Source organism: Marmota marmota, unplaced genomic scaffold (genome assembly GCF_001458135.2).
Source record: "Marmota marmota marmota unplaced genomic scaffold, marMar, whole genome shotgun sequence".
In the NCBI taxonomy this organism is placed as follows: Eukaryota; Metazoa; Chordata; class Mammalia; order Rodentia; family Sciuridae; genus Marmota; species Marmota marmota.
The window spans coordinates 652,546-655,596 of record NW_026000229.1 but is presented as its reverse complement, the minus strand read 5'-3'; positions in this window follow the sequence as shown (position 1 = coordinate 655,596).

Genomic DNA, 3,051 nt, shown 5'->3' with positions numbered 1-3,051 from the left:
GGTTTCAAGGATGTAGTCTTGCTTCGTGATGTCTCCTGGTCAGCAGATTGATTGACATCTTGGCGAGTCACACCCATCTCAGGTACTGTGTGGAATCTTAGAGCTAGAGGTGGAGGTGCACCTGCATTATGCGTTCAGTCCCTGACAGGGAGTTCACAGAGCCAGGAAATACCTCAAGGAGCTACTATGTGCAACACAATCCTCACATAGGCCACAGATGGCTTGTGACAGTTTAGTCAACTTTTGTGTTGTTATGACCAAAAGACCTGACAAGAACAACTTAGAGAAAGGAAAGTTTATTTTGGCTCACAATTTCAGAGGTTTAGTGCATGGTTGGCCAACTCCATAGCTCTGAGCCTGAGATGAGGCAGAACATCATTAAAGAAAGGCATGGCAGAGGAAAGTATCTCAGGACATGGTGACTGGGGGGGGGGGCAGCATGCACACCTGCCTCCTCTCCCCTGTTACCTCTCCCCCTCACCAAGGATACACTCCAATGACCTACTTCCTCCAGCCACACCCTCTGGCCTACAATTACTGCCCAGTTAACCCATCAGTGGATCAATACTGATTAGGCTACACCTCTTACAATCTAATTGTTTCACCTCTGAAAATTCTTGTATCACACGTGAGTTTTGGGGTGGCACTTCATATATAAATCATAATGAAGATTTTTCTTTGTTTTCTCTCAAAGTAAAAATAGGACCTTGTTTTCATCAAGCAAATTGTGAAGTGTTCAATAATTCCTAGATTTAAGTGAGATTGGAAAGGAAAATAGCTACACCTTCATTCTTTTTTTTTTTAATATGGATTCAGCATTTACTCATGTTTTTCCCTTAGAAGAGAACTATAATTGTCTCTCTCTATCCATCCAGGATTGGTTTCATGATTCACCATTGATAACAACCATGGATGCTCAAAACCTTTATGTAAAATGGCATAGCTTTTCCATATAATCTGTGTACATCCTCTTGAACACTTTAAGTCATCTCTAGGCGACTTATAATACCTAATACAACAGAAATGCTATGCAGACAAAAGGTGGAAACTGAGTTCTGGACAAATCCATTAAAACAGCACACCTCAGTGTATATTGGCTATATTTTTCTCATATGTAAAATACAGTTTTACCTAAATTCTGTTCACGATTTGTTTTAAGCAGAATAATGACCCCCAAAGATGTGCAAACCCCAATCCTCAGGACTTGTGAATATTTTAGTTTATATAGCAAAGGGAATTAAAGTGATAATCAGACTCTCACGGTAAAGAAATTATTTTGGTTATCAGGTTAGGCCCAATATAGTCACAAGGGTCCTTAAGGCAGAAGCAAGAGTTGGAAGAGAACCACAGAAACAGCAGCTTAGTGAAAGAGACCTATTTGCCTGCCATCACTGACTTGAAAAGGAGGGAAGGGACCACAAGCCAGGGAAAGCAAGTGGCCTCCACAAGCTGGAAGTGCTGGGGAAATGGATTTTCCCCTAGAGCCTCCAGAGGGGAATGCAATCCTGCTGAGACCCTGATTTTAGCTCAGTGAGAGCCTGTGCTGGAATTCTGACCCACAGAATGATGAGGAAATGAATTTGTGTGGTTTTAAGCCATTCAGTTTGTGGTAATCTGTTGCTGCAGTCACAGGACACTAACTCATGATTCTAGTGGTCTCAAAGACTACTTCATAGCCCAGCCAGCCAGAAGGGATCCTTATAGGCCTGAGAGAACCTGCCTTGTATTTTTCTTTTTTAGTTGCCAGTGGATTTTTACTTTATTTCTTTATTTATATGAGGTGCTAAGGATCGAACCCAGAGCCTCACATATGCCAGGCAAGCGCTCTACCACTGAGCCACAACCCCAGTCCCCCTGCCTTGTATTTTTCAACAAAAAAATTAACAGTGGGTGTTAGAATGAGGTCATCTACAGTTTCAAGAAGAAAGCTCAGAGCACTGCAGCCCAGCTGCACTGTGTTCTGGATGTTACGAACAACCCAGTCTGTACTTTGGGGTGGGCGGGCAAACCCACGTGTTTCTATAGGGCATTTTGCCCAATTTCTGTTCTGTTTCAAATAGAAAAGCATTAAGACCTAGAGTTCCCAGTCTTACTCCAAAGCAACATTTTACTGATTTAATGCAGGAAAATAATTTTAAAAGTCTCCCAGTGAACAAAGATGGCTTTGTGTTTCATGTGGAACTTCAGCAGATCACATGTCCTCATCATGTGGAGCACATGTTCCTCGTGTTATTATTAAAATGTTGATGTATTCCTCGACTTTGGAATACAGGGAGGTGATGCAGGTGACAACCTACTTACCAACCTGGATCTGTTATCAGGCAATCAATCAATTACCAAGGAGATTTACTGACACATGGTTCTTGTTTGCTGCCAGATACATCCATCAGTGTTCAGAGGCTAACACTGGGGGCCTCTACTGGGTCAGTTCTGATTCTGTTCCTGCCCAGGAATGGCCAGCTAAGTTGTAGGTGCAGCAGTGCTGGAGTGCTTTAGAGATTTGAAAGGTGTATTTTCACTAAAAGCAAGCCATTCCACACCATATTGGAAAATTTTAGCAGGTTGAGCAAATTGGGGCATGATAAATGGGGGGAACTCTTGTGATATTTTTGCTATCTGCAAGTTAAATTGGAGTGAATTTTTCAGAGTGAGTGTGCACACACATCTCCAGAGCTTCACACTCACTACTGGTGTACAGTGCTCTTGATATTGCACACAGAGTGCCAAGTGATAACATGCATCTTATCATAGCCACAGCACCCACCTGGGACACAGGCACCACACTATCTCTATTCTCACTTTGCACTTAGGAATGCTGAGGCTCAAGAGATGCTATGGGCTGTGTACCTCTTAATTGTTGATTCTGGGTTTTAACCCAAAAGTCACTGGACACTGTGCCTTTGGCTTCTCCCTTAGTGTCCAGCTGACCTAGGGGATGAGTGGCCTTCTCATACAGAACACACCTTATAATTCATTTGTGTACAGGAAATGTGCAGTACACATGGGGATAAAGACTTGATATCTAGCCCTGCCTTCCTGGGACCCCCCCCA